At 46.4% G+C, this 12,567-nt stretch overlaps 1 long non-coding RNA gene across 1 annotated transcript in view; it reads right to left on the minus strand.

Moving 5' to 3' along the window:
- The window catches only part of LOC309615828, a 113,430-nt gene extending 103,448 nt beyond the window's left edge, over positions 1–9,982 (minus strand). The window contains exon 1 of the long non-coding RNA XR_014237088.1: positions 9,782–9,982. This is a non-coding gene — a long non-coding RNA (uncharacterized lncRNA). The remainder of the gene's footprint in view (positions 1–9,781) is intronic.
- Between the last annotated feature and the right edge of the window lie 2,585 nt (positions 9,983–12,567).

The following is a 12,567-nucleotide window of genomic DNA, read 5'->3' on the forward strand; positions in this document are numbered from 1 at the left end:
CCCTAACCCTAACCCTAATCCTAACCCTAATCCTAACCCTAACCCTAACCCTAACCCTAACACGTACCCTAATCCTAACCCGTAACCTAAACCGAGCCCTAACCTTAACACTAACCCTAACCCTAACCCTAACCCATACCCTACGCTGTACCCGAACCCCTCCCCGAACCCGTACCCTAAGCCGTACCCTAAGCCTAACCCTAAGCCTAACCCTAACCCTAGGCTACCCTTGACTGCTTCTGCCTCCAATAGATTTCCTAAGCACTAGTGTTTTAAGGAACAGCTTAAAAAGAGAATCCTAAAGTGATTTCCTTATAATGGGTGTGTTCCTTATCTTATCCTAGTGTCTAAACTCTTCTCCATGGCTGGGCCCCCAAATAATATTCCTTTACGTGCTAAGGGGTATCTAGAGAGTGGGATAGGTTTACTAATTACCCTAGCCCTAACGCGTACACTAACCCTAACCCCTACCCTAACCCTAACACGTACCCTAATCCTAAACCGTACCCTAAACCGAGCCCTAACCCTAACACTAACCCTAACCCTAACCCAAACCCTACGCCGTACCCGAACCCCTCCCCGAACCCATACCCTAAGCCGTACCCTAACCCTAACCCTAAGCCTAACCCTAACCCTAGGCTACCTTTGAATGCTTCTGCCTCCAATAGATTTCCTAAGCACTAGTGTTTTAAGGAACAGCTTAAAAAGAGAATCCTAATGTGATTTCTTTATAATGGGAGTGTTCCTTATCTTATCCTAGTGTCTAAACTCTTCTCCATGGCTGAACCCCCAAATAATATTCCTTTACGTGCTAAGGGGTATCTAGAGAGTGGGATAGGTTTACTAACTACCCTAACCCTAACGCGTACCCTAACCCTAACCCCTACCCTAACCCTAACACGTACCCTAATCCTAACCCGTACCCTAAACCGAGCCCTAACCTTAACACTAACCCTAACCCTAACCCTAACCCATACCCTACGCTGTACCCGAACCCCTCCCCGAACCCGTACTCTAAGCCGTACCCTAACCCTAACCCTAAGCCTAACCCTAACCTTGGCTACCCTTGACTGCTTCTGCCTCCAATAGATTTCCTAAGCACTAGTGTTTTAAGGAACAGCTTAAAAATAGAATCCTAAAGTGATTTCTTTATAATGGGTGTGTTCCTTATCTTATCCTAGTGTCTAAACTCTTCTCCATGGCTGGATCCCCAAATAATATTCCTTTACGTGCTAAGGGGTATCTAGAGAGTGGGATAGGTTTAATAACTACCCTAACCCTAAAGCGTACCCTAACCCTAACCCCTACCCTAACCCTAACACGTACCCTAATCCTAACCCGTACCCTAAACCGAGCCCTAACCCTAACACTAACCCTAACCCTAACCCTAACCCATACCCTACGCCATACCCGCACCCCTCCCCGAACCCGTACCCTAAGCCGTACCCTAAGCCTAACCCTAAGCCTAACCCTAACCTTAGGCTACCCTTGACTGCTTCTACCTCCAATAGATTTCCTAAGCACTAGTGTTTAAAGGAACAGCTTAAAAAGAGAATCCTAATGTGATTTCTTTATAATGGGTGTGTTCCTTATCTTATACTAGTGTCTAAACTCTTCTCCATGGCTGCACCCCCAAATAATATTCCCTTACGAGCTAAGGGGTATCTAGAGAGTGGGATAGGTTTAATAACTACCCTAACCCTAACGCGTACCCTAACCCTAACCCCTACCCTAACCCTAACACGTACCCTAATCCTAACCCGTACCCTAAACCGAGCCCTAACCCTAATACTAACCCTAACACTAACCCTAACTCATACCCTAGGCCGTACTCGCACCCCTCCCCGAAACCGTACCCTAAGCCGTACCCTAAGCCTAACCCTAAGCCTAACCCTAACCCTAGGCTACCCTTGACTGCTTCTGCCTCCAATAGATTTCCTAAGCACTAGTGTTTTAAGGAACAGCTTAAAAAGAGAATCCTAATGTGATTTCTTTATAATGGGTGTGTTCCTTATCTTATCCTAGTGTCTAAACTCTTCTCCATGGCTGGACCCCCAAATAATATTCCTTTACGTGCTAAGGGGTATCTAGAGAGTGGAATAGGTTTACTAACTACCCTAACCCTAACGCGTACCCTAACCCTAACCCCTACCCTAACCCTAACACGTACCCTAATCCTAACCCGTACCCTAAACCGAGCCCTAACCCTAACACTAACCCTAACCCTAACCCTAACCCATACCCTACGCCATACCCGCACCCCTCCCCGAACCCGTACCCTAAGCCGTACCCTAAGCCTAACCCTAAGCCTAACCCTAACCTTAGGCTACCCTTGACTGCTTCTGCCTCCAATAGATTTCCTAAGCACTAGTGTTTAAAGGAACAGCTTAAAAAGAGAATCCTAATGTGATTTCTTTATAATGGGTGTGTTCCTTATCTTATACTAGTGTCTAAACTCTTCTCCATGGCTGCACCCCCAAATAATATTCCCTTACGAGCTAAGGGGTATGTAGAGAGTGGGATAGGTTTAATAACTACCCTAACCCTAACGCGTACCCTAACCCTAACCCCTACCCTAACCCTAACACGTACCCTAATCCTAACCCGTACCCTAAACCGAGCCCTAACCCTAATACTAACCCTAACCCTAACCCTAACTCATACCCTAGGCCGTACCCGCACCCCTCCCCGAAACCGTACCCTAAGCCGTACCCTAACCCTAACCCTAAGCCTAACCCTAACCCTAGGCTACCCTTGACTGCTTCCGCCTCCAATTGATTTCCTAAGCAGTAGTGTTTTAAGGAACAGCTTAAAAAGAGAATCCTAATGTGATTTCTTTATAATGGGTGTGTTCCTTATCTTATCCTAGTGTCTAAACTCTTCTCGATGGCTGGGCCCCCAAATAATATTCCTTTACGTGCTAAGGGGTATCTAGAGAGTGGGATAGGTTTAATAACTACCCTAACCCTAACGCGTACCCTAACCCTAACCCCTACCCTAACCCTAACACGTACCCTAATCCTAACCCGTACCCTAAACCGAGCCCTAAACCTAACACTAACCCTAACCCTAACCCTAACCCATACCCTCCGCCGTACCCGCACCCCTCCCCGAACCCGTACCCTAAGCCTAACCCTAAGCCTAACCCTAACCCTAGGCTACCCTTGACTGCTTCTGCCTCCAATAGATTTCCTAAGCACTAGTGTTTTAAGGAACAGCTTAAAAAGAGAATCCTAATGTGATTTCTTTATAATGGGTGTGTTCCTTATCTTATCCTAGTGTCTAAACTCTTCTCCATGGCTGTAACCCCAAATAATATTCCTTTACGTGCTAAGGGGTATCTAGAGAGTGGAATAGGTTTACTAACTACCCTAACCCTAACGCGTACCCTAACCCTAACCCCTACCCTAACCCTAACACGTACCCTAATCCTAACCCGTACCCTAAACCGAGCCCTAACCCTAACACTAACCCTAACCCTAATCCTAACCCATACCCTACGCTGTACCCGAACCCCTCCCCGAACCCGTACCCTAAGCCGTACCCTAAGCCTAACCCTAAGCCTAACCCTAACCCTAGGCTACCCTTTACTGCTTCTGCCTCCAATAGATTTCCTAAGCACTAGTGTTTTAAGGAACAGCTTAAAAAGAGAATCCTAATGTGATTTCTTTATAATGGGTGTGTTCCTTATCTTATCCTAGTGTCTAAACTCTTCTCCATGGCTGCACCCCCAAATAATATTCCCTTACGTGCTAAGGGGTATCTAGAGAGTGGGATAGGTTTAATAACTACCCTAACCCTAACGCGTACCCTAACCCTAACCCCTACCCTAACCCTAACACGTACCCTAATCCTAACCCGTACCCTAAACCGAGCCCTAACCCTAACACTAACCCTAACCCTAACCCTAACTCATACCCTACGCCGTACCCGCACCCCTCCCCGAACCCGTACCCTAAGCCGTACCCTAACACTAACCCTAAGCCTAACCCTAACCCTAGGCTACCCTTGAATGCTTCTGCCTCCAATTGATTTCCTAAGCAGTAGTGTTTTAAGGAACAGCTTAAAAAGAGAATCCTAATGTGATTTCTTTATAATGGGTGTGTTCCTTATGTTATCCTAGTGTCTAAACTCTTCTCCATGGCTGGGCCCCCAAATAATATTCCTTTACGTGCTAAGGGGTATCTAGAGAGTGGGATAGGTTTAATAACTACCCTAACCCTAACGCGGACCATAACCCTAACCCCTACCCTAACACTAACACGTACCCTAATCCTAATCCGTACCCTAAAACGAGCCCTAACCCTAACACTAACCATAACACTAACCCTACACCATACCCTACGCCGTACCCGAACCCCTCCCCAAACCCGTACCCTCAGCCTTACCCTAAGCCTAAGCCTAAGCCTAACCCTAACCCTAGGCTACCCTTGACTGCTTCTGCCTCCAGTAGATTTCCTAAGCACTACAGTTTTAAGGAACAGCTTAAAAACAGAATCCTAATGTGATTTCTTTATAATGGGTGTGTTCCTTATCTTATCCTAGTGTCTAAACTCTTCTCCATGGCTGGACACCCAAATAATATTCCTTTACGTGCTAAGGGGTATCTAGAGAGTGGGACAGGTTTAATAACTACCCTAACCCTAACGCATACCCTAACCCTAACCCCTACCCTAACCCTAAGCTACCCTTGACTGCTTCTGCCTCCAATAGATTTCCAAAGCACTAGTGTTTTAAGGAACAGCTTAAAAAGTGAATCCTAATGTGATTTCTTTATAATGGGTGTGTTCCTTATCTTATCCTAGTGTCTAAACTCTTCTCCATGGATGGACCCCCAAATAATACTCCTTTACATGCTAAGGGGTACCTAGAGAGTGGGATAGGTGTAATAACTACCCTAACCCTAACGCGTACCCTAACCCTAAACCCTACCCTAATCCTAACACGTACCCTAATCCTAACCCGTACCCTAAACCGAGCCCTAAACCTAACACTAACCCTAACCCATACCCTACGCCGTACACGAACCCCTCCCCGAACCCGTAACCTAGGACGTACCCTAACCCTAACCCTAAGCCTAACCCTAACCCTAGGCTACCCTTGACTGCTTATGCCTCCAATAGGTTTGCTAAGCACTAGTGTTTTAAGGAACAGCTTAAAAAGTGAATCCTAATGTGATTTCTTTATAATGGGTGTGTTCCTTATCTTATCCTAGAGTCTAAACTCTTCTCCATGGATGGACCCCCAAATAATATTCCTTTACGTGCTAAGGGGTATCTAGAGAGTGGGATAGGTTTAATAACTACCCTAACCCTAACGCGTACCCTAACCCTAACCCCTACCCTAACCCTAACACGTACCCTAATCCTAATCCGTACCCTAAACCGACCCCTAACCCTAACACTAACCCTAACCTTAACCCATACCCTACGCCATACCCGCACCCCTCCCCGAACCCGTACCCTAAGCCTAACCCTAAGCCTAACCCTAACCTTAGGCTACCCTTGACTGCTTCTGCCTCCAATAGATTTCCTAAGCACTAGTGTTTAAAGGAACAGCTTAAAAAGAGAATCCTAATGTGATTTCTTTATAATGGGTGTGTTCCTTATCTTATACTAGTGTCTAAACTCTTCTCTATGGCTGCACCCCCAAATAATATTCCCTTACGAGGTAAGGGGTATCTAGAGACTGGGATAGGTTTAATAACTACCCTAACCCTAACGCGTACCCTAACCCTAACCCCTACCCTAACCCTAACACGTACCCTAATCCTAACCCGTACCCTAAACCGAGCCCTAACCCTAATACTAACCCTAACACTAACCCTAACTCATACCCTAGGCCGTACCCGCACCCCTCCCCGAAACCGTACCCTAAGGCGTACCCTAACCCTAACCCTAAGCCTAACCCTAACCCTAGGCTACCCTTGACTGCTTCCGCCTCCAATTGATTTCCTAAGCAGTAGTGTTTTAAGGAACAGCTTAAAAAGAGAATCCTAATGTGATTTCTTTATAATGGGTGTGTTCCTTATCTTATCCTAGTGTCTAAACTCTTCTCCATGGCTGCACCCCCAAATAATATTCCCTTACGTGCTAAGGGGTATCTAGAGAGTGGGATAGGTTTAATAACTACCCTAACCCTAACGCGTACCCTAACCCTAACCCCTACCCTAACCCTAACACGTACCCTAATCCTAACCCGTACCCTAAACCGAGCCCTAACCCTAACACTAACCCTAACCCTAACCCTAACTCATACCCTACGCCGTACCCGCACCCCTCCCCGAACCCGTACCCAAAGCCGAACCCTAACCCTAACCCTAAGCCTAACACTAACCCTAGGCTACCCTTGACTGCTTCTGCCTCCAATTGATTTCCTAAGCAGTAGTGTTTTAAGGAACAGCTTAAAAAGAGAATCCTAATGTGATTTCTTTATAATGGGTGTGTTCCTTATCTTATCCTAGTGTCTAAACTCTTCTCCATGGCTGGGCCCCCAAATAACATTCCTTTACGTGCTAAGGGGTATCTAGAGAGTGGGATAGGTTTAATAACTACCCTAACCCTAACGCGTACCCTAACCCTAACCCTTACCCTAACCCTAACACGTACCCTAATCCTAAACCGTACCCTAAACCGAGCCCTAACCCTAACCCTAACCCTAACCCTAATCCTAACCCTAACCCTAACCCTAACCCTAACACGTACCCTAATCCTAACCCGTAACCTAAACCGAGCCCTAACCTTAACACTAACCCTAACCCTAACCCTAACCCATACCCTACGCTGTACCCGAACCCCTCCCCGAACCCGTACCCTAAGCCGTACCCTAAGCCTAACCCTAAGCCTAACCCTAACCCTAGGCTACCCTTGACTGCTTCTGCCTCCAATAGATTTCCTAAGCACTAGTGTTTTAAGGAACAGCTTAAAAAGAGAATCCTAAAGTGATTTCCTTATAATGGGTGTGTTCCTTATCTTATCCTAGTGTCTAAACTCTTCTCCATGGCTGGGCCCCCAAATAATATTCCTTTACGTGCTAAGGGGTATCTAGAGAGTGGGATAGGTTTACTAATTACCCTAGCCCTAACGCGTACACTAACCCTAACCCCTACCCTAACCCTAACACGTACCCTAATCCTAAACCGTACCCTAAACCGAGCCCTAACCCTAACACTAACCCTAACCCTAACCCAAACCCTACGCCGTACCCGAACCCCTCCCCGAACCCATACCCTAAGCCGTACCCTAACCCTAACCCTAAGCCTAACCCTAACCCTAGGCTACCTTTGAATGCTTCTGCCTCCAATAGATTTCCTAAGCACTAGTGTTTTAAGGAACAGCTTAAAAAGAGAATCCTAATGTGATTTCTTTATAATGGGAGTGTTCCTTATCTTATCCTAGTGTCTAAACTCTTCTCCATGGCTGAACCCCCAAATAATATTCCTTTACGTGCTAAGGGGTATCTAGAGAGTGGGATAGGTTTACTAACTACCCTAACCCTAACGCGTACCCTAACCCTAACCCCTACCCTAACCCTAACACGTACCCTAATCCTAACCCGTACCCTAAACCGAGCCCTAACCTTAACACTAACCCTAACCCTAACCCTAACCCATACCCTACGCTGTACCCGAACCCCTCCCCGAACCCGTACTCTAAGCCGTACCCTAACCCTAACCCTAAGCCTAACCCTAACCTTGGCTACCCTTGACTGCTTCTGCCTCCAATAGATTTCCTAAGCACTAGTGTTTTAAGGAACAGCTTAAAAATAGAATCCTAAAGTGATTTCTTTATAATGGGTGTGTTCCTTATCTTATCCTAGTGTCTAAACTCTTCTCCATGGCTGGATCCCCAAATAATATTCCTTTACGTGCTAAGGGGTATCTAGAGAGTGGGATAGGTTTAATAACTACCCTAACCCTAACGCGTACCCTAACCCTAACCCCTACCCTAACCCTAACACGTACCCTAATCCTAACCCGTACCCTAAACCGAGCCCTAACCCTAATACTAACCCTAACACTAACCCTAACTCATACCCTAGGCCGTACTCGCACCCCTCCCCGAAACCGTACCCTAAGCCGTACCCTAAGCCTAACCCTAAGCCTAACCCTAACCCTAGGCTACCCTTGACTGCTTCTGCCTCCAATAGATTTCCTAAGCACTAGTGTTTTAAGGAACAGCTTAAAAAGAGAATCCTAATGTGATTTCTTTATAATGGGTGTGTTCCTTATCTTATCCTAGTGTCTAAACTCTTCTCCATGGCTGCACCCCCAAATAATATTCCCTTACGTGCTAAGGGGTATCTAGAGAGTGGGATAGGTTTAATAACTACCCTAACCCTAACGCGTACCCTAACCCTAACCCCTACCCTAACCCTAACACGTACCCTAATCCTAACCCGTACCCTAAACCGAGCCCTAACCCTAACACTAACCCTAACCCTAACCCTAACTCATACCCTACGCCGTACCCGCACCCCTCCCCGAACCCGTACCCTAAGCCGTACCCTAACACTAACCCTAAGCCTAACCCTAACCCTAGGCTACCCTTGAATGCTTCTGCCTCCAATTGATTTCCTAAGCAGTAGTGTTTTAAGGAACAGCTTAAAAAGAGAATCCTAATGTGATTTCTTTATAATGGGTGTGTTCCTTATGTTATCCTAGTGTCTAAACTCTTCTCCATGGCTGGGCCCCCAAATAATATTCCTTTACGTGCTAAGGGGTATCTAGAGAGTGGGATAGGTTTAATAACTACCCTAACCCTAACGCGGACCATAACCCTAACCCCTACCCTAACACTAACACGTACCCTAATCCTAATCCGTACCCTAAAACGAGCCCTAACCCTAACACTAACCATAACACTAACCCTACACCATACCCTACGCCGTACCCGAACCCCTCCCCAAACCCGTACCCTCAGCCTTACCCTAAGCCTAAGCCTAAGCCTAACCCTAACCCTAGGCTACCCTTGACTGCTTCTGCCTCCAGTAGATTTCCTAAGCACTACAGTTTTAAGGAACAGCTTAAAAACAGAATCCTAATGTGATTTCTTTATAATGGGTGTGTTCCTTATCTTATCCTAGTGTCTAAACTCTTCTCCATGGCTGGACACCCAAATAATATTCCTTTACGTGCTAAGGGGTATCTAGAGAGTGGGACAGGTTTAATAACTACCCTAACCCTAACGCATACCCTAACCCTAACCCCTACCCTAACCCTAAGCTACCCTTGACTGCTTCTGCCTCCAATAGATTTCCAAAGCACTAGTGTTTTAAGGAACAGCTTAAAAAGTGAATCCTAATGTGATTTCTTTATAATGGGTGTGTTCCTTATCTTATCCTAGTGTCTAAACTCTTCTCCATGGATGGACCCCCAAATAATATTCCTTTACATGCTAAGGGGTACCTAGAGAGTGGGATAGGTGTAATAACTACCCTAACCATAACGCGTACCCTAACCCTAAACCCTACCCTAACCCTAACACGTACCCTAATCCTAACCCGTACCCTAAACCGAGCCCTAAACCTAACACTAACCCTAACCCATACCCTACGCCGTACACGAACCCCTCCCCGAACCCGTAACCTAGGACGTACCCTAACCCTAACCCTAAGCCTAACCCTAACCCTAGGCTACCCTTGACTGCTTATGCCTCCAATAGATTTGCTAAGCACTAGTGTTTTAAGGAACAGCTTAAAAAGTGAATCCTAATGTGATTTCTTTATAATGGGTGTGTTCCTTATCTTATCCTAGAGTCTAAACTCTTCTCCATGGATGGACCCCCAATTAATATTCCTTTACGTGCTAAGGGGTATCTAGAGAGTGGGATAGGTTTAATAACTACGCTAACCCTAACGCGTACCCTAACCCTAACCCCTACCCTAACCCTAACACGTACCCTAATCCTAATCCGTACCCTAAACCGACCCCTAACCCTAACACTAACCCTAACCTTAACCCATACCCTACGCCATACCCGCACCCCTCCCCGAACCCGTACCCTAAGCCGTACCCTAAGCCTAACCCTAAGCCTAACCCTAACCTTAGGCTACCCTTGACTGCTTCTGCCTCCAATAGATTTCCTAAGCACTAGTGTTTAAAGGAACAGCTTAAAAAGAGAATCCTAATGTGATTTCTTTATAATGGGTGTGTTCCTTATCTTATACTAGTGTCTAAACTCTTCTCTATGGCTGCACCCCCAAATAATATTCCCTTACGAGCTAAGGGGTATCTAGAGACTGGGATAGGTTTAATAACTACCCTAACCCTAACGCGTACCCTAACCCTAACCCCTACCCTAACCCTAACACGTACCCTAATCCTAACCCGTACCCTAAACCGAGCCCTAACCCTAATACTAACCCTAACACTAACCCTAACTCATACCCTAGGCCGTACCCGCACCCCTCCCCGAAACCGTACCCTAAGCCGTACCCTAACCCTAACCCTAAGCCTAACCCTAACCCTAGGCTACCCTTGACTGCTTCCGCCTCCAATTGATTTCCTAAGCAGTAGTGTTTTAAGGAACAGCTTAAAAAGAGAATCCTAATGTGATTTCTTTATAATGGGTGTGTTCCTTATCTTATCCTAGTGTCTAAACTCTTCTCCATGGCTGCACCCCCAAATAATATTCCCTTACGTGCTAAGGGGTATCTAGAGAGTGGGATAGGTTTAATAACTACCCTAACCCTAACGCGTACCCTAACCCTAACCCCTACCCTAACCCTAACACGTACCCTAATCCTAACCCGTACCCTAAACCGAGCCCTAACCCTAACACTAACCCTAACCCTAACCCTAACTCATACCCTACGCCGTACCCGCACCCCTCCCCGAACCCGTACCCAAAGCCGAACCCTAACCCTAACCCTAAGCCTAACACTAACCCTAGGCTACCCTTGACTGCTTCTGCCTCCAATTGATTTCCTAAGCAGTAGTGTTTTAAGGAACAGCTTAAAAAGAGAATCCTAATGTGATTTCTTTATAATGGGTGTGTTCCTTATCTTATCCTAGTGTCTAAACTCTTCTCCATGGCTGGGCCCCCAAATAACATTCCTTTACGTGCTAAGGGGTATCTAGAGAGTGGGATAGGTTTAATAACTACCCTAACCCTAACGCGTACCCTAACCCTAACCCTTACCCTAACCCTAACACGTACCCTAATCCTAAACAGTACCCTAAACCGAGCCCTAACCCTAACCCTAACCCTAACCCTAATCCTAACCCTAACCCTAACCGTAACCCTAACACGTACCCTAATCCTAACCCGTAACCTAAACCGAGCCCTAACCTTAACACTAACCCTAACCCTAACCCTAACCCATACCCTACGCTGTACCCGAACCCCTCCCCGAACCCGTACCCTAAGCCGTACCCTAAGCCTAACCCTAAGCCTAACCCTAACCCTAGGCTACCCTTGACTGCTTCTGCCTCCAATAGATTTCCTAAGCACTAGTGTTTTAAGGAACAGCTTAAAAAGAGAATCCTAAAGTGATTTCCTTATAATGGGTGTGTTCCTTATCTTATCCTAGTGTCTAAACTCTTCTCCATGGCTGGGCCCCCAAATAATATTCCTTTACGTGCTAAGGGGTATCTAGAGAGTGGAATAGGTTTACTAACTACCCTAACCCTAACGCGTACCCTAACCCTAACCCCTACCCTAACCCTAACACGTACCCTAATCCTAACCCGTACCCTAAACCGAGCCCTAACCCTAACACTAACCCTAACCCTAACCCTAACCCATACCCTACGCCATACCCGCACCCCTCCCCGAACCCGTACCCTAAGCCGTACCCTAAGCCTAACCCTAAGCCTAACCCTAACCCTAGGCTACCCTTGACTGCTTCTGCCTCCAATAGATTTCCTAAGCACTAGTGTTTTAAGGAACAGCTTAAAAAGAGAATCCTAATGTGATTTCTTTATAATGGGTGTGTTCCTTATCTTATCCTAGTGTCTAAACTCTTCTCCATGGCTGCACCCCCAAATAATATTCCCTTACGAGCTAAGGGGTATGTAGAGAGTGGGATAGGTTTAATAACTACCCTAACCCTAACGCGTACCCTAACCCTAACCCCTACCCTAACCCTAACACGTACCCTAATCCTAACCCGTACCCTAAACCGAGCCCTAACCCTAATACTAACCCTAACCCTAACCCTAAATCATACCCTAGGCCGTACCCGCACCCCTCCCCGAAACCGTACCCTAAGCCGTACCCTAACCCTAACCCTAAGCCTAACCCTAACCCTAGGCTACCCTTGACTGCTTCCGCCTCCAATTGATTTCCTAAGCAGTAGTGTTTTAAGGAACAGCTTAAAAAGAGAATCCTAATGTGATTTCTTTATAATGGGTGTGTTCCTTATCTTATCCTAGTGTCTAAACTCTTCTCGATGGCTGGGCCCCCAAATAATATTCCTTTACGTGCTAAGGGGTATCTAGAGAGTGGGATAGGTTTAATAACTACCCTAACCCTAACGCGTACCCTAACCCTAACCCCTACCCTAACCCTAACACGTACCCTAATCCTAACCCGTACCCTAATCCGAGCCCTAAACCTAACACTA

Source organism: Balaenoptera borealis, assembly GCF_965194805.1.
Source record: "Balaenoptera borealis genome assembly, chromosome: 18".
NCBI classification, from domain to species: domain Eukaryota; kingdom Metazoa; phylum Chordata; class Mammalia; order Artiodactyla; family Balaenopteridae; genus Balaenoptera; species Balaenoptera borealis.